Genomic DNA, 19,333 nt, shown 5'->3' with positions numbered 1-19,333 from the left:
GCCTGCCGCGCAGATTTAAGCTGTCAAAACTATTTTGTTAAAGTTAAATATGCCACAGACACTTTCAAACGAGAGGGAGATGAACAAGCAAGACGTTAAGTTACCACTTGATGTCCATTGACGTGAAGTTACCACTTGAACTGAAAGGAAAAGGAAACTGTACAATGATATAATTATTCATCATCACACAACAAGTGTCCTCTTTTGCCTGAACTGTAGTCTGTGCAGCTGATACACAGATGAAGCATTGTCATATTTAAAAGCGCTTTATAGCTTCTCTCAGCTCAAAGCTTGTATCAACAGAATATGAATAAGGAGATAAATGAACAGCTGGCGTCGGTGGGAGAGGAGGAGATAATCCTCTCCCACCGACATCAGGTGTATCTTCATCCATACAGACGCCATTTGACGCTTTTCACCTCCTTTATGAGACATTTACACCAAGCTGTCTGTTCCTACTGTAATATAGAATGTGTAGAGGCACAACAAGGCGAATTGTTGAACAAGCTGAAGCTCTTTGTTCAACAACATCACCTTCTGTTCCGGATGTCATGAATGTGTTTTGGTGTGTTCACATCTTTCAGTCTACTTTTGTGTTTTCTTCTACTTGGCTGAAAGTGCTGTAGTTCATGTTGTTCATGCTTTGAAGTCCGATAATACACACTGACACACCGCACATGATGCTTGCAGGCCAGGTAAAAAAATAAAAAATATATTAATAATGATTGAAATCATATTAAGTTATGAAATGGACCTCCCGCGGACCTTAAGGCCGCCCCTGCAAAATTCTGTGTGTGTCAGTGCTGCACAGTTGAGACTGACATCTGACACTCGCTCACATAAGAAGAGAGACAGGATTATGTAATGAAAATCAAGATTTAACGCCCTGTCTGCTATAGCGCACGTAGGCTACGCTATCGCAAACATTTCGCCCTGTGAAACGTATTCCCGTGTCTGTGCACTGCACGCAGAGAGAGAGAGAGAGAGAGAGAGAGAGAGAGAGAGAGAGGAGAGAGAGAGAGAGGCGTCCTGTGTCGGTCTCGGGTCTCGCGCTTGTATCACGGCATCTTGCACGTATGTGAGATTTCAAAATTAATTGGAATAAAAAACTAATTCTGCAGCCTATATGTATCGGGTCTGGATCGCATCTTGGTGAAGTCTTGCAGTGTGTTATCCCTGTTCAATTGTTTAATGTGAAAGGCACAAGAAAGACTCCTGTAGTGTGAAATACATAAGGATCTGATGACTCAACGTCGACAACTTTAAAACTCCTATAGTCTGTAGGGGCCATTAGGCGTGATTGTGGAAACCGAACAAACACTAAAGGCTAATGGTGAACCGTTCAAAATAAGAAAGAAAAGCCTACGGGGCAGCCGCACTCTTCTAACTTCTTCCCCGTTAGTAGCCTATACACTCCAGAGCTGTGGGGGGGCAAGTGTGTGTGTGTGTGTGTGTGTGTGTGTGGTGTGTCGGGAGAAGTTGTTCCCGTGTGGCTCTGCTGCCTGCCTGGCAGGAGGAACAGTCAGCAAGAACACTGTAACTATAAAGGGAGGTGCCGGCGCGGTGGGGAAGGCAAGGGGAGTGTTGCACGGAAAACTGTGACTCATGTATAAAATGAGGGACGAAAGTTCTATTTACAACCATAAACAGCAAACAGCCCAATTGGTCAGTCTGCCTGTCTAAAAATATCTCTTCTGAGTATTTTGTTTGTATCATGGATACATGTTCATGGTTCTGAATTTCACCCCTACATACAGTACAACAAACAGCGCTGTCCGTGGTTCTGAATTCCACCCCTACGCAACAAAAAACACTGTGTACACAATAGTCAGTAGTAAATTCAAGGGAGGTGTTATCTTGCGAAGCACAGTAGTCTACTCCCTATCTGTTCCAGTCCGCTAGACAGGCACTATATTGTGAAATGTGGTGCAAATGTTACATTGGAAGCATTATTCACAGGGCATCCCATTTGTTATAGAAGTGTTTCTCAAATGGGTTTACGGGTACTCCTAGGGTTACATGTATGTACGGTAGGCTACCAACAGGGAAAATACAAAAATACAAATATATATTTCACTAAGTTTAAATGCCAAGGAACGTTGGGCCTCGTTCTTCTCTCCACAACCCTGCACCTTTGCGAATGAGGGAACTCGTCTTTCTTTCATTTCATTTAATCCAGTAATTCAAAAATATATATATATTCTATATACTTTTCTTGCTTTTACTCTCATGTTAGACAGCCTACATATGGCTCCGACGTGCACACGCACACGCTTATTTGTCCTTTATCTGCTCAAAATGAGACAATCTGGAGTGTTTAGGATCTTAGAAAACATGAAAACAAGAACGTTGATGCTACCACCGGCCGGTGCTGCCCCTCCATGTGCATCAACAATCACAATAACATGGGGGCTACACCACGTGGTTAGTCAGGGAGCCCTTCTTCTTTGTTTTTTTTACGCATTATTCTGCCCTAGAGGGCTGGGATGGATTGTGTTAATTATAAAACTATCTGATCTGAGCTGATGTGTAAAGTGTCAAAATACAAATAAAAGTCACTACAACTGTTTTTTTTTTTTAAGACAGTTACATCAAAACTGGATTTACTGAAATGTTATGCATGGCCACAGTTCACAGTGCGTTATGAGCTTGTTTATATATCTGCTTTTCGTACACATAAGTAGTTAAACATAATATGGGAGAAGAGAAAGCGCAATGGAGGAGAAGGGAGGAAGCTGAAGAAGAGGAGAGGAGGGATGCTACAGTATGGAAAGACAGCAGCAGTAAAGATCCGCTGATCAGCAGAAAGAAAAATAAACTGGGGCAGTGGATTGTGAAGAGGGACACGGGGGTGGGGGTAGATGGGGCCAGAGGGACAGGGAACGGACTGGGGCGGTTTGGGGGTGGTGGCGTTACTGGCAGATAAAGAGTTTCTCCCATGAGGAACAAGAAAGACTGCAAAGGGCAGAATTGTCCCAGAGTGAAAATGGATCCTGCTGGCTCAAACAATGAAGGACAGATTGGGTCATGAAATTTGACCAAATGGATACAATGGAGCGTGAAGATAAGGTCGAAGGCCGCAGAGATGGAGGAAGATGAAGAAGAGAAGAGAGAAGGGAAGCAGGTGATAAAGACAACCCTGCTTAGCTCTTAGTATCCTGGGGTCTGAGCGACCAGCTCCCGATAGGTGATGAAGACAACCCTGCTTAGCTCTTAGTACCCTGGGGTCTGAGCGACCAGCTCTCTTTTGTCACTACAAGACAAATGTTAAAACCTACAGAAACAAATGCAATTTGTCTGCTATGGATTACACACTGAGGGCTGTGAGAAGTGTGAAGCAGAGCAGATCACATCACCTCCAAGACCAGAACATGATGAGCTTTGCATTCTGGAATCACGTCACACATTCATACGGGAGAAGCATTCTAATTCATCAGACAAAGATAGACAGACAGCAATCAGCTAATTGATGTGTGGTAAAATGCAGCGCAGTTCTGCCAGTCAGGTTGTCTCTTAAATGTGTCTATTCTGTCTTGAGACCCTGTTAAAGGCTAAAGGTTTTTGAGTGGTGTAGCTATGTGTGTATGTATGTGTACAGTGATAATAGGGTGCATTTTGCATCCCAACACGCACATTATTCATAATGGACCCATCCATGGACCTTTCTGGGGGTCCCATGGACGCAATACTGTACTCAGCACTGTACTGTAATTTGGTGCCATTTAATTTACTTTATGTTTGCATATACAGTACGTTGCACTGTTGTTTGCATAACTCTTTGCAATTGTCAGATTTAGAATTGTGTTTATTTCTTTCAGATATATTTTATACACGAATATAACCATACTAGATGAAATGGGAGTTAAATGACAATATGACTCCTGAGTCCTAACGTCATTGAAGCGGGACCCATCTAAAAGACCACCCTGCGTCCCAGGACCCATTACATTGAAAACATATAACATACACATACCTGTGTGTGTGTGCATACGTACGTGTATACTATGTGTGTACATATGCGTGTCTGACTGTCCGTACTGCAACCAAGTGGCCAGTAGAGTGCAAGGGCGCCAAGGAGTACAGTACAGTACAGTACAGTAATGATATATATATATTTATTTTTTTTGCATCTGGGACTTGAGTGTGCAATTCCTCACTTTCTCCTGGTTGGTCTATTAAATGTTTTTCAGCATGGTCCGAGGAGTTAAACAGTCTAACCAAGATAGATTATTAAGAGCAAAGCACAAGATCAATATACATATGGTGATGAAAGATTATTATAACAGTCTAAAAGAGATACATTATTGTAATAATCTTCAGAGCAGAGTGCCAGGTCACTATTAATATGGTGACAGTAGTCACGATTATTATAGTATAGTCTATCTGAGATAGAGTATTCTACATCTAATAGCCATGGGCCATGACTCAATATTAATAGCTCACTACATTTTACCATTGACTACTGTATATTATTCACTACTGCCATATGCATGCACAGTGTTCAATCATCATCATGAAATGTATCTTACATTGAACATTAGAGGCCAAAGTAATCATGCACAGCACATTGAATGAAAATAATGCATTACAATTTAATCCATTTTGGGCGGGAACCCCTTTTGGTGTTAGCGTCCATCATGTTATGCTTTAGCTATTGAAAAATAGCAGATCTACAAGCTCATAGCGCGCCACCGAGTGGCGCGCTACGAGCTTGTAGGTCTGTTATTTTTGACTGACATAGAAACAGACAGTAGCTTTTTCAGAAAACTGTCAGGATGTAGAAGACATTTTTAGAATCTGATCTCAGCTCAAAATGGGTTAAGGCATGTCATCTATAGATGCATTTGCTATATTCACACACTTTGATATTAGAGGTTCCCAAACTTCCCACTCCTCTAAAGAAACCCTTTCTAGGGAAATGTCGAGGACATTCTATCATTTCAATATCAACAGTTGACCTTACTACTACTACAGTAAAGTTCAAGTTCAATGTCTGTGCTTCTGCGTGCATTGGGCGCACAAATAAGGCCATATATGGACTGGACATTTGCGACGTGTTGTCAACTAAATAACCACGGCAACGATGGTCATGGCTAATGTCAGTGCATATTTTCACGCCCACGGAGATAATCACACCCATGAGTATCTGTTACGTGGAATATGCCCATATGGAGATCCCTGATATCAGAGAGGGAAGGAGTGAGTGAGGGCGAGGGGAGGGAGGGAGGGAGGGAGGAAGAGAGCCTGTTTCACGCACACAAATCTGGATGCTGGAACAATAACACAATGATCAGCATTTCACTCTTCTCAATGCGTTGTCATTACAAACTCTCGGCAATGGTGTGAAATCTGATCAATACATGAGGGTGTGGCTTTTATTTTGTCATTATCAACAGATTCATCTATGTGGGAAATCAGCAAAATTGCTTCTGATTTCATTTCAAATGGCAAGCTGAAGATTCAATTAGAAGAGTCTATTAAGATACAATGAATACTTATTGAGTGAAACTAGTCACTTTCAAGGTGTGAGTAAAAGTGTAATGAATCACTATGGTAGCACAAACCAGGTTTCAAGGGCTGGGTAGGCCTACATGCAAAACATACATTTATTTTCTGTGGGTAGATTTACACCTTGGTCTATGAATAGGTATGAAACTTGCGACACCGCAAATTGCGAGAGAACGACACCCTAGTCGTCTAGAACGACACCCTAGTCGTCTAGAACGACACCCTAGTCTCACTGGTGTGTGGGTTGTCTAGTCCGCATATTTCCAGCCAAGCTTTGCTTGTTTTTCACCTCACAGTTGCTTGGCTGGTTTTGGGAGGCTGGTTAGCTTATTTCTGTCTCGACAGTTGACTACACTGGCAACCATACTGCCGACTACTTCTGATTGCTGATTGGCTGCCTTGACTCCAGCAACAACCTATGGGGATAACATCCCCTAGTCTGCACGCCATGAAGAAGACTCACAACATCATAAATATATGCAACAGATACTAGACATGGAAATTGACGCCGGTGGCAAATAAACCACACGCATCAATGTGACCGGCATGACGACACGCATCGCAGACTACCGCGGGGACCCCCTCGCCAAACTCCGCGGGGGATCCCACAGACCCCCGCGGGGGTCCACGATAGTCTGCGTGGGGGTCCACGACGAAGGGCGGTCCCTGTGGACGTTGGCACAGGAACAACAGTCCATTTGTACAGTGTCTTTCATTTTTATTTACTTGTGTACTTGTCAGGTACTGGATCATGGCATGGCGGCTTGTGACCCGCCATCACAGGAAGGCATCTGTCTAAATAGGGTAATTATTCATCAGCAGCTCATTTCACGCTGCGCCGTAGAGGACATCGCCAGGGGCCCTTCCTCATATGTATGGGAATATCAATATATGGCCAAATTGTGACAGTCTCATGATAACCACGACGCAAGTCACACTTGAACCAAGTTGGTTCAACACATGGATCTCCATATATGTGGAGCTGACTATCATCACCTGGATCTCCATATATGAAGATCACGACACTGACCTCATCAAACCCTGGATATCCATACATATGACACAGTATGACATACTAGATCTGCATACTGTATATGGAGCCGGTCAGCAGCTCTACATGTGACCTCACTGACACCAGATAAATAGCAGTTTAACTCCTGCTTCTCGACTGTGCCGTAATAAGAAGCTCTGTTGTTTCAGTGCGACCTCACCCTTTAGGGCGAGGTTGCTTCTCGCCCTCAGGGGGTCTTACTGGTGAGAGTATAGTTTATAGTTATAGTTAATCCCAATTATTTTGACCAGGACAATTATTTTTCATATTGTCCCATCCATATACTGTACAAGAATATTATGCCTCAAGACAGATGCATAGTGACAGGTAATGACTGGCTGCCATGGCAACAGGAATTGTGGTCCACAGGTTAGTGTAAATGCCATGGAAATAAAGTAGCACACTAAATTGCTTTTCTCCTCTCTGACATTATTTTGGGCAGTGAAAATGCAGCGTCTTCAAAGTCTGGCTGATTTCAAAGAGGCCTTTTACTGCTGGGCCGTTATCGGCGTCAACGTGCTGCGTTAACGCGAGACTCTTATGGTGCGGTAAAAAAATATCGCCATTAATCTATTCTCAAAGTTGGGTCCCCTATGGTTGGATGAAGAAAGAAGTCCGCACACAGGCTCTGCTCCAGTGGTGTTTTGTTTTATTTAAAACACCATTAGTTAAGGCACACAACGTTTCGGCCGTGAACGGCCTTCATCAGGTGAGAATAGTTAGTGTGACACCTCCCTTTTATCCAAGTGGTCACATCACGTGAGCACTGATGTTGACTGGGTAGGCGATTTACAAACACCAATAAGTGACATGCATACTAAAGAAAGCGGTAGCGATGGAGCCATAAGTCCATATCCATAAGTTCTGGTCCTTATTTAGGTATCGCACACTTATTTTGAATGCCTTCGGCAGAGTTCAAATGAGCCATTTTAATCTAGATTAAACTAGATTAACTCCAAGATTGCAGTGAGATTAATCTCTAGATTAAAAACATTTATCTATGCCCACCTCTTATAATAATAATAATGCATTGTATTTGTAAAGCACATATTCTTGCAAATCGACTAGTCTGATTAACCACTTAACCCTGTATTAAACGTTGCTGTACATTGGTCGCATACATAGTGAAAATAGCTGATCTACAAGCTCACATCGACTCGCATGACTAAATGAATAAATGTGGGTAAGCTCAGTGCACTAGTGAATGACTGCCTTAAACATCCTGACCTTCCTTGAATCCTTATGCTTTGACCTGAGACTCCTTTCCAAGTCTTGTTACTCTGAGATTAAGCTGAATGCAGATGAATGTGGCTTTAATCGACAGTAGGAAAGTAGCTGCTTAAACCACTGTTACAGGAAAAAAAGTAGGGCTTTTCATATATTTCATGGGAAAAAAATAGTTTTAAGTTACATTTTATGTACATTTTACATAAAATGTAACTTAAAACAAATTTTAAATGTATTTATTGGTTCTGATCTGTTATTACAAAAAGTAGCAATTAAAGGTATAATTTAAAAGCTACTTGTAACACTCAATTTGGCAATCTTTCTCTTGACGTTGTTGGCTCAAACTGACAATATAGGCCAGAAACGTCCTCCTCATTTTGCCTTATTCTTCATGTTAGTGTAACAGTAAGATGTGGTGGAGTGAAAGTGACAAGTGTCCTAAAGTAGTTCTTTCTCAAATTAGTCTTGAACCAAATCCAATTGAGCGTCCTCCCAAAAAGCTGCCTGCCAAAGCCAAGTCCATTATTCGACTAACAAGAACAAAAGAATTGTGTGTGCAGTATTCAAAGAGAGATTGTTATCTCCGCAGACAACAGCACTTAATGTAAAGGCAGTAGTGATCACAGAGAATGCAGAAACTCCTCTGGAGTGTGAAACTGCTGCTAATGATAATCCAACTCAGTTGGATTGTCATTAGCAACAGTTTCACACTCCAGAGGTGATTCTGCATTCGGCCAAATGACACTGTTACGGCTTACGGGTGATTTAGACTCTCTAGCTGTGTGCCAGTGTTATGCACCAAAGATAGATCTACAATATCGCATGCATTGTGAGCTCATAGATCCGTTGTTTTTGGTGTGGCATGGCGTCAACCAAGTATAACTCAAAATCAAAACCACAAAGTGATTGTGGCATTTTTGGAGGCCTCTACACAGACCCTCTGCAGAGCTCTGCACTCTCCGCAAAAACACCCGCAACAACAACAACGTAGCACACACTGCAAAGATCAATTCACCAAACTTCTTAAATCCAACAACACCAAAGAGGCAACAGAACAAACATTATCCTACTTAGAGCCCTGCATGTGTGGCAGGTTAAAACTAACAAGATGGCTTCCGACATGAGTGGCAGGTTAAAATTAACATGTCGCTCCTGACATGCGTGGCACTGGCAGGTTAAAACTAACCCGTGGTTTGGTTTAGGGTTAGGGTTTTGAGTAGGGTGTCGGACTGATGCCTATCGGACCCATTGCCTCCAACAGGCAATATATTCACGCAGCAATACTAATATGACAAGCTGGCTTATATGATGGTATAACTTGCTAGGGAAATTACACCAGAGAGAATAATTACACCCAGGAGTCAGCCCAGCTCCTTATCCAGACATCAGTCATGTCAAAACATGACTATTGTGACTCCCTCCTTACTGGCCTGCCGGCATGGGCACTTAATTGATCCAAAATGCCGCAGCTTGCCTGGTTTTCAACCAGCAACAATTCTCACATGTCACTCCTGCTCCCTCCATTGGCTCCCAGTCACTGCCCGCACAGAGTACAAAACTCTGATGCTGGCATTCAAAGCAACCAAATGTGATCTATCTTGCAAGTCTGATCACACCCTACAAACCTTCCCGTGCACTCAGATCAGCCGACCTTCGCTAACAAAGCAGTGACAGCGCTCCACACGTCCCAAACTCTTCTCCCTTCTGGCTCCAAAACTATGGAATGCACTTCCCATTGCAATCAGAACTGCAGACTCACTTCCAATCTTCTAGCGTAGCACTTGCCCTAGCCTCGATCTCAGTGCATAGGCTCAACTTATGTAACTTAAATAGCACTTTATGTAGACATAACACTATAGTGTAAAGTTTCATTAGATACATATTCCACTGTTAGTTTCTTAAGCTTACGTATGATCCATGATGACTATGTTTTTATGTATTTGTTTTTTGTTCTTGCCTACTGTAAATTGCTCTGGATTAAGAGCATCTGCTAAATGCCTAAATTGTAAGAGAGACTGCAATATTGTTTCTTGTGAGGTAAGAAAAGTACAGCACAATGATACCATGTCAGACAACCTTTCTCTTGACCAAAGGTAGGGCAGAAGCCCTGCGGGTGTGATCTATGGCAGCCTGCCTTGCTCATTTTCTCCCTCTCATTTATCACTGTCACCTATGCAGCTGACAAGCACTACTGTGACTATGGATCACCTTAGACAGTCAGATGTTGCATTGCCAAAGTCACGCTGTGAACACGTGCACAGTGAACAGCAAGTACATTCTGACTGCTGCAAAGGAAAGGAAACAAGCCAAAGAGGAAATTGCATCCAAGTGATGCACACAAGAGCAAAATGAGATTACACCAACGATGAGTGCGCTATTGTCAGAAATGGGAAGTTTCACTTTGGTCACAGAGATGGGCAAATTGATTTAATAATTTCACAGTTGTGCTGCTCATATTGCTTTGAATGCATCAAAGCTTAACAATCAACTTTATTTGTTATGCTCTGAACCAGGAGTTGTCTCATGTGTACTTGTAAGATCAAATACTTTGAGAGAGAGACTCCCTGGTGTCTCATGGTCCTTTGTCTATGAATAGTAGCGAGGTGCTGTGTGCATGTCTCACAAATTCATACTTTGCTGGTTAACCTTGAGAGTTGGTCTTCTGTGTCCAATTCATCAATTGATCAAGCACTCAATGTGATCATGTATCTTATTGAACTGTTCTTGTCACAGCATAACAAATGGCCCAGACAAACATAATAGCATGACTAGCACTTATTTAAAACAGCACAGCAAAAATACCCTACTTTGTTTGAACTTGTAATAACTGTATTAAATTATCCATGCATATCTATTCAGGAATTTACATTTACTTTTATGTGATCAATTTATTGACGATTTCATCCTAACATTAAAAGTAGGATACATTTTGCAGAATCCTGAAACTTCAGCATTCACAGAGATTCTATTGGAGAAACATTAGAAACAATGTCCAAACATTCACTTGTGTTTTGCTATCGTCTCCCCTCCATGTATTTATCGACTATGATGCTAAGTATCTGTATCTGTAGCCTATAGATTTTTGTCATAACACGGACACGAGAAAATCGGCTATTTTCGTCCTTAACACAAAATTCCCATTAATAATAGGAATTGAAATAATTCATAAAGGTACTACATCCAAAAAAGTATAAATGGCGGTCAAAGTACTCACATTTCCATTTCTTTATTGGCACACACCAAAAAGGAACGCTTACGCGAATTACGTCATATGTGTCTGAGGCTAGCAAATCTGTATTTTTGTTAAATTCCCACTGACAATGAAAGGATAATTTCCGTCATATGCATGTGTTTGAGCAAATCGACATGTTACATCATGATGCTATACGATGATAAGAGCACCCCTCACTTAATTCACACGGATGTGATTTTTTTTTCTATTTCGGTTTTATTCGGTTCCATTTGTTTGTTTTTTTTGTTAACAAAAATAACCATGGTCCAGAATTCTACAAATGCAATGAAGGGGGGGAAATTCCAGACAGTGTTGTTGGCTTAAATGCAATGAAGCCAGGATGGCCAGGAAAAGACAACATTGTTGATGATAAGCAACATCCCAGATGAGTCTGAAATAGGGATGGGAATTATTGATTCATTACAGGGCCAGGCAATGGCATGAAATGAAAAGTGCACTGTCTTGTCTGTCACATCACATGTAAAAGTAGAGATGTGTCTGTGCCTACCATGGTGGGGGGGACTTTTTTTTAACCGGCCCACATGTGTGTTCCTCGGCCACGCACACACGCAGACGGCAATACATTCACAGACAACCAGCCAATGATAGAACCGCAGGATTTTCAATTAATTTCTAAGTTTAATTGATACATTTCTTAACTGTGATTTATCGATTAACTATTAACAGACTACCATCCCTGTCTGAAATCTAGCATCATTGATGTATTGCCCGGTTTGTTTCAGTGGGACACTGACTGTAAATCATGTTCTTTATAGCCTACTTGGCCCTGCTATGTAACGGCATGTAATTCTTACATAGACGTTAAAAAGCAAGGGGTTTGCCTTGAAATGTGGTGGGCTAAATTGAAACACACAAGTTAAAGTGCCATGAGAAAAGAAAGAACATCGCTAACAGTACACAAGAGAACGTAATCAGCTGCTTTCCGTCCCAGTGGGGAAAAAACATCCAAGGACCAAGGCCACCCGACTCTCTGCAGCCCAGAACACTCAACCTTGGAGAAGGTCTCTCCCGATATCAGTACAGTGTGAGTGGAGCAGCTCAGGAAAGAGGAGAGGCATAATACCTGACTAACATTAGGATGATGTGTCAAACACACCAGCTAGGGACATTGTTAGTGTGCCCTTGAGCCGATCACTCTACCTGTAACTCCACCAGCTACCAGATAGATATCGCCATATTATGCTAAACATTATCTATAGGGGTGCTGCGTATAAAATTAAGTACTGTATCGGTTTTAAGCTGTGTGCCTGTTGAGTGTACAGTATACTATGTATGCATTCATGCATGTGACGTCCACGTGCGCACATACTGTGTACAGTGTGTGTGTGTGTGTGTGTGTGTGTGTGTGTGTGTGTGTGTGTGTGTGTGTGTGTGTGTGTGTGTGTGTGTGTGTGTGTGTGTGTGGCGTGCGTGAGCATGCAGCCAAGACAGAGATAATCGGCTAAATGAAATGGGACCGATGCATAGCATGGTAGCACCCACCACTACCCCCATACACTCCCTGGAAATGGGGATTAAGGACTATAGTGACTGTCACACTGTGAGGCAGAGAGCAGCTCTGATAATTACCCTTCAAAATAATCATTTGGGACCCCAGAAAGCAATGTCACACAGACCCGAGCGACGGTCTGACTGTGTACAATATGTTCTCTCAAAACACCAAGAGGAATTGCAGGGCACTGGTCTATTCATTCATCATTCATTACTTATCCTATTAACATTCAGACTGTAAATCTATTCACTGGCTGAATTGAGATGACCTCATAGAATGACGGGTGTTGTATTACGTTTCTGCCAGTGGAAAAACATTAAGAAGAGGGGGTTCGGGGGAAACAGCACATGGGTTATAATCAATCATTCTTGACAGAACTGCACGTCATTGGGAGCAGTTAGAAAACATCTAGCCATAATTTGATCAGGTCCCTAGCTGCTACAACCCTTGGATTCCCTGAGTGGAGCCAATACAACAGATTAGGTGACAGATTCAATACACTAATTTGAACCACAAGGTGGTGCCAAAATAATAGTCTCTCTCTCTCTCTCTCTCTCTCTCTCTCTCTCTCTCTCTCTCTCTCTCTCTCCCTCTCTCTCTCCCTCTCCCTCTCCCTCTCCCTCTCCCTCTCTCTCTCTCTCCCTCTCCCTCTCTCCCTTTCCCTCTCCCTCTCCCTCTCTCTGCAACCTTATGCTTTCTCTCCATGTCTCTCTTCAGTCTATATAAAGCTATTTTTTTTAAATGGTATAGCCATGTAAAAGTTCAAGAAGTATTAATCAGCACTTAATGCAGCCTCAATCAATCAGTCACTCACACTCAAAATAATGCTTGATGTCAATCACTTCATTCAAATGGCTCAGTGAATCATTCAGATTGGAAAAAGTTGATGTTCTGTTTAGCACTGCATGGGTACTCTGAGTCCTCAGCAATGACACAGTGAACCTTACCCAATTGTGGATGAAACGATTAAACCAGATTAACAGCATTTTATCTTAAACAACCAAAATGTAGTCTGAACCTTCTGGTATGTGAAAGGTGTCATAGCTACTTAAACTGACTTGTCTGTGTGCCATTTAATGAGAAGCGATAATGAAATGGGGCGACTCACTGATGCAACACAGGCTAAAACATGCTGATCGACTGAATGGAAAATCTGCACATTCACTATCCATTCCTGACACTTTGCTATGCATCAGGTGTGTCGAAAGCATCGTTTAGTTGTAGCCATAGCCTATGCTTACTCTTTTAACCCCAAAACTTACCTATTTCAGAGGCTTATTGATGCTTTTCTTTTCCCGTCTCTTGAGAAAATACAATCTCTAGTTTGGCACAGGTTGCGTCAGGGTGCGCGGTGAAAAACCACCGAGAGGCGAGCCAAATTCGATGTTCCCGTGTAGTTCACTGGAGCAATTGTTTCGCACTTCCTTGCACCTCAACGCCGATAGTGAAGCAGGCTAAAATCATTGTCCTCGGCAGTCCACTTTCACCTTAATCCATCCGGTTTGTTTTTTTCTGATACGGATATAGGACATTATAGCGCGCTCTCGTGAAATATCCGCATCCAAATAGTTGGGTAATATAATATCCGTCCGTCCCTGTGGAGGAAAATGATGATTTCACCATCCGAGAGTTCAAGCTGTTCTATAACGGTCCTTAATTGAGTTGAAATCTAAAGAGCACCAGAACGTTTGAATAAGTGCATTTTTCTCATTGTAGGCTACAGAATTACCCCCCTCACCCCTGCATCCCACTGACTGAACATAGAAATAGATCGGAACGCAAAGCATTAAAGATATCGTTCGTGATTCTCCGTTCTCTCTGTGTGCCAGTCCAAATAAGACAAGAGCCCGGAAAATACAGCAGTATTAATATTTGACGCGTCTCTTACGGTCAGAGTCAGACTCTCCAATCCATCCAGATCCATGTAGGCTACTGCGGTCCGGGACCCGGTAAGAAGATGCAGATCAGAGTCAGACTGAGACGCAGCTCCGTCTTCTCTGGCACACTCACACACTCACACTCACCACGGCAGATGAGATGCTGAAAGGAACAAGCTGACTGTGTAGCGGCCGGTGCATCAAAAACTAAAAAAACTAAAACTCACAGGCTGCTTTTTGTTATTATGGGGATGGCTACAAGTATTAAACCTCCGCACAGTCTTATAATTTAAACTGAAGCACAGGCGATTGATTAAAAGGCAAAGCACATACTGGCATCAACACAAGGTTAGGGTAATTATTAAGCCTTCTGATTTAAAGGACCACTTCACCACTTTTCAACTTCTCTTTCTATAATTGGTCCAATGTTCATGGTAAGATACCAAAAGAAAATTACTCAGTCTGTATCTCATAGGAAGGCTGGGGGCAGTTCAGAAACCCGTCCACCAGTGACAGCATCGATGGTGAATCCAAGCTAATAGAAACGGCAGGCTTTCTTTTCCTGGAAAGTTGCAATGCAAATGTTGAAGCCATCGTTAATATAATAATAATAAAAATCTTGTTTAAAAAAAAATCTGCCTAATGATGATGTCACTGGAGGACGGGTGTCCAAACTGCCCAAAGCCCTCCTATGAGACACAGACTGAGTAGGAAAAAATGGTGGTGTTTTATCATGAACATTAGTGAGGACCAATTATATGAAGAGAAGTTGAAAAGTGGTGAAGTGGTCCTTTAAATGCAAGGTTAAGGTCAAAACTCAAAATAAATAAATAAACATAAAAAAATCACACCTGTGTGAAGTGAGTGTCGCTAATATATTAAAGTCTAACTCATGTTGATTAGGTGATGTGATGTAACAAACGGTGCCAACACAAACATTAAACGCCATTAACAATAAAGAGACAATATGACATAATGAGTTACATTATGAGTAAATTTTCCCTTTTTTGTCAATGGCGTTTACAAAACAAAACAAACATTGAACTAAACATTAAACCTGTGTATAGGAGGGGCTATATCGCCCCTCAAAAATAAAGATGTTGAGTGCTCACAGACGCACTTCCATAGGTTTGTAAAGGGCATCACAGTCTAAGATTTAGGAAAAAGGCCCCCTCTCCCCATCCATGGAACCACTAGAGATCAGCTCCTATGACCTTCTCTCAAATCAACAAACAGCCTAGTCTTGCTTTGCACCTTGACAACATAATGAGGGGATTCAATGGGTGAAAAGGCCATATAGGCGATACTTGCCATTCCGTTTGACTGCATGGTTGTTATATTTAATTGAAGTGTTTCTTTGCAGTTGTATACGGTGCTTCCAAGTCTACACACTCAGATTGTCTACACAGATTGATAAAACATTTATAATTGGCCTAATTTGATTATTTGTAGATGGAACAAACAGTTTACATGACTGAACTTAAGTGACATTTTGTCATGAACTGTGTACTTTTATTGTGTACCCCCATGACTGCGTGGATCTGTTCAGCTCCAACAAAGTGATCAAGTTGGCAGACGACATCGCACAGTCATAGGCTTGATCACAGACGATGATGAATCAGCCTACAGGAGAGTGGATATAACCTGGCTGGCACAATGGTGCCAGGAGAACAACCTGGCTCTCAACGTTGACAAAACAAAAGAGCTGATCTTCGTCTACAGGAGGTCTCCCAGAGACCACTCTGCCATCCAGATTGGGGGAGGGGGTGCTGCAGTGGAAAGGGTCACAGAGTTCAAATTCCTGATGGTGCAACTCACTGAGGATCTCACCTGGGCAGTACAGACAGAGCGGGTGGTGAAGAAAGCACAACAATTTGCCTCTACTTCCTGAGGAGACTTAAGAAAGCTGGCATGGGCCCCAAAGTCCTAAAAGCTTTCTACACTACAGTACAGAGGCACCACAGAGAGCACCCTGACTGGCTCCTTCACTGCCTGGTATGGCAGCTGCACCAACCGCAACGCAATACAGAGGGCTGTGCGGACGCCAGGCAGCCGAACGCATCAGCGGATGTGATCTCTCCCCCATCGAAGCCCTGTACGACGATCGTTGTGTCAGCAAAGCTCATGGAATTATGAAGGACCCAAGCCATCCCAACTTTTTAAGATGCTGCCACATGGAAAATATTTTCGCAGTCTCAAAGCCACTGGAAACAGACTGCAAAAAAGCTTATTTCCCCGAACAATCAGATACATGAACGAACTGATAAGAACCAAAGCAAAACCGGGCAAAGGAAAATGCTAGCCCCCCCTCGCCCTCCTCTTGCACTATCATGATCAATTTTTGCACCCTTCTAAACTAAATTTGCTGTGGAACCTAGCCTCAATTGCACCTTCTTAAACTAAATTGTGTTACGGAACATAACCTACTGTGAAGCTGTTCACAAAAAGTTTACCTAACTTTGCTACTACAGGGAAAACATGCACATTATACGTGTACATTATGTGTACACTGATTGCTCTTTCTTGCACTCTTTATTCTTGTTTGCTGTGCTTGCTGTAGTTTTGTTGTTTGAATGTTATATCTATGTTTCCTGTCTGCTCTAATGTTTGTTACCTGCCTTGTCTAACCTTGTTGTGATTAGTCTTTGTATTTCACCTGTGTCCTGTTTAGTGTCAGTCTGTCCGTGTCGTGTGTTGATTATGTTGCAGTTGCACTCTATTTAAACCTCCCTGTGTTCCCTTGCCAGTTTATAGTTGTCAGTGTCCTGCCCTTTTATGTCCTGTCCAGTTGTCAATATATCATCATTGAACTTTATCTGCCTGCCTGCCTTCTTGTGGTTATCTGCTTCTGCATTTGGTCCAACACATGTTTCACTGTGACACATTTATTTGCATCAGTGCTCATATGAACTGTAATTTGACATAAGTAAAGGCCCAAGGGTGTTTCTTTACATTGGCCTTCTAGTAATATGTAGATTGTGAATGTCAAGGACAACTCACACGACTGAAGGCTATGGAGAATGTTGAAGTCTCATCCAATAACATGAGATGCAGGCAAATTACTCTGTGGTGAGAATCGTGTCATAAGTGGATAGGAGGACAATGGGTTCAGGGATGCTTTTCCCCTTGATAGTGGCCTGGATTGTATTATTTAGAACATTCCCCCCCCAAATAACCAATAATGTACAGTATAAATGTTATGTTGTGCACAGTATATAGGCACATCTTCCATTAGCTGCAGCTGCATTATCACAAATGTATTTTTCAAATGATGTGATCAGAAAACAACCACTATTGGTGTGAAACAAAATCAGTGGGAGTCAATCAAGTGCTAACCACCATTCCCATTCCAAATATGAGGGCAGAAATGGAAAACCAATGAGGTATTTGGATCTAATGTTGGGGAGCATAACATTGTTGATAGTTTATAATAATTGTGCACATGCCCTCAGGGACACATACTGAATATAATTATTTAATTGTCCATAGCTTCTATTCACAGAACTCATTAGCTAAATCCCTATTTCTTTCATGGGATGATCTGTATCATCCCATGATCTGTGAAATCAGTGAATGATCGTTTATTACAGTTATCCACATTTTCCATGGATGAAGTTGAATCTTTTATGTACTGCCTTTATTCCCTCTTATTATAAAGACCATGTTGGTGGTGAGATTAAGGCCTGGGCTACACCTACGGTATATGGATCTTTTGCAAAAGACATTCTTTTTTGTGCAAGTGAAGATTCTCCAAAATATCCGGATCAGTAGATCTGTGTATAGTCGTGCAAAACGGAGCTTTTGAGAAATTAGGTCACCGTTTATTAGCGCATATCATTTTTACTATAATTTGGTGAGAAATGCAGCTAATGCCATTGCGCAGTACACCAACAACAAGTCTATGCGTCATATGTGCATAGCCGCAAGTGAAACTATTCATTGTGCCGTATTTCACTCTCCGTTTCATGGTCATGGGGAGAGAGAGAGAGAGAGGGTGCAGAGAGAGAGAGAGAGGTGTGAATGCAATCACATCAAATTGCGTGGTTGGTGAGAAGAAAGTATATACAGTGGGTCATGTCCAGCCACAAAGCGCGCCGTGGCCGTGCGCATGACAGATAATGAAAGAAATGTTCCACTTCCACTCACAATTTAGGTGGCTTTTAAAATGCGTTACTTATTCCTTCATTAAAAAATATGATAGGCCTATGTATTTGGCACTTTGGCAAGTGTAAATATCAAATCAAATATAATATAGCTTACAATTGAAACCTGCAGTGATTTTCTCCTGTGTTCATTTTCTCCTATGCGTTTCTGCGTTTGTGTGTGAACACAGCTCTCTGTCGTATGGGCAGGGATTTATTTTTAGGACGAAAATATACGTTTTGCAAAAGATCCATATAGGTATCGCCAAGGCCTTAATTAGGTATCTGCAGTACAGATATCTGTAATTCAGTTACAAAGTTAGCCAAACGAACGTCATATTATGACTATAGTACAAATGTAATTTTGGATATCTGATATGGCAGTTTGTCCAAGTATAATTGCATTGTAGCTATCTAAAATGGTATTTTCTCCTAGTAAAAATTCAGTACAGTACATCCAGAAAGTGGCCCCATACACGTGTATGGCAAATGTGCGTGAATGAGAGGAAACCTCTCAAGTGGAACAGTGAGGTTACACTGAGTAAAGAAGGTGGAGGATTTTAAGTAGGATCAACATTCCGAATCCAGAGCAATGGAGAGTGTGGAAAAGAGGTGAATTAAACAAATGTGTGATAGGCAAATTTTTTGGAACAAAATGCCTCAAATCATGAAGTTTATCTAGGCAGGAGGCCTCCAGGCAGGAGGTCTAGAGGGAGACCAAAGAGGAGATTTATGGATATAGTGAAATAACACTGCAGTTGTTGCACTATGCACTGTTGTTTT

General features: G+C 41.9%; 1 protein-coding gene across 3 annotated transcripts in view; it reads right to left on the bottom strand.

The window, feature by feature from the left end:
• Positions 1-14,017, bottom strand: part of grik4 (glutamate receptor, ionotropic, kainate 4) — a 197,965-nt gene extending 183,948 nt beyond the window's left edge. For all 3 annotated transcript variants that reach the window (XM_080772183.1, XM_080772184.1, XM_080772185.1), the window contains exon 1: positions 13,794-14,017. The gene's annotated coding sequence lies outside the window, so the exon portion shown is untranslated. The remainder of the gene's footprint in view (positions 1-13,793) is intronic.
• Positions 14,018-19,333: the final 5,316 nt, after the last annotated feature.

The sequence above is a fragment of the Protomyctophum bolini genome (genome assembly GCF_963924005.1).
Source record: "Protomyctophum bolini genome assembly, chromosome: 9".
Lineage (NCBI taxonomy): Eukaryota > Metazoa > Chordata > Actinopteri > Myctophiformes > Myctophidae > Protomyctophum > Protomyctophum bolini.
Note: the sequence above shows the minus strand (reverse complement) of the source record. Positions and strands in the feature narration are given on the sequence as shown.